This window comes from Gadus morhua, chromosome 20, assembly GCF_902167405.1.
Source record: "Gadus morhua chromosome 20, gadMor3.0, whole genome shotgun sequence".
Lineage (NCBI taxonomy): Eukaryota > Metazoa > Chordata > Actinopteri > Gadiformes > Gadidae > Gadus > Gadus morhua.
The window spans coordinates 2,980,522-2,981,834 of NC_044067.1; positions in this window are offsets into that span (position 1 = coordinate 2,980,522).

A 1,313-nucleotide genomic window follows, 5' to 3' on the forward strand; every position below is an offset into this window, starting at 1 on the left:
AGTATCTCTCGTGAAAGGTAGCTTGCCTGATCAGACATAAGGAAGAACCAGGCTGTACTTTCACCTTGATGACTTGGTTAGGCCGGGTTATTTTATAATGGAAGTGGGCCTTGTTGAATAACCAAGTGTTTCAGAGCCGAGGTGGAAGTCTGTTGTTAGATGGGTTACTCAGTAACAACAGTGTTTGACTTAGCGGGCGGTTTATGAGCCTGATCTCAAACACATCTTGTGGTGTCAGAACACAAACGTGCCCGTGGTTGAAGCATTAAAGGGGCTTTCAGCGACGTTGTGTTGGCTGACTTCCTGTCTGTTGGCAGTTGGCTCTCCCCTCCTTCCTGCCTCCCCACATGAACAAGGACGGGGCCATCATCAGCACCTCACTCTTCTTTTCAGCTATTGGTTCCCCGCTTGCCGTGTTTGGTAGTGAACACAGCTCCCGTCTTTAGATCTGTTCAAAATGATGCGCTGCTATATATATATATATATATATATATATATATATATATATATATATATATATATATATATATAATATATTGGTGATTAATTTGCTGTTATAAAATCGATTTCTGCTTAACCTGATGCTGCAGGCCTCCCAAACCTGTCAAACCAACGACACCCCTTTACTGACATTTACCTCTTTACTTTTTACAAGTGATAAAATTATATTTGCGTTCATCTAAATCGAATGGGCAGACCTTGCCTTTCGCCTCTATCGCATTATAACCCGCCTCTTATAACAACGCCAGCGTCCGATTGGTCCGTCCATCGGCTAGACGGTCTAATCAGCAATCAGCGAGAGCGAATCCCAGACCAACAAGGAAATTATGTTTTCTGTGCTAGTGCTACATCATGATCAACTAGCACTATTTATACGTTCATTTATGTTAAGGAAAATGTTACATTTTTCTAAATATATCTGAATATAATAATATTAAATATTATAATTCTAAATGTTATAATAATATCAATGATATTAAATAATAATATTATAATTCTCTATTTTATAATAATAAAGGTGCTGGGCAGAGGGTTGCCGGTTCGGCCATCTGCCACAGGCGCAGTGATACACAAATATCTGACAGCGAAGTGAGACGTTTGTAAACAGCGCATATCCTGGACTGTACCAATACCAATAAAGAGATGGGGACCAACATAACCCGTACCAAGGTGCATTATTTCCTCCTCGTAATTAAGTATTCAATTTATTTTCTATGAATAGCTGGAGAATATTTCACATATTAATTACCTTTATGCAGAAAGTTAGAAGATCTATATTATTCTGTGATGCAAGCTTTGGAGCGGCACCCCTT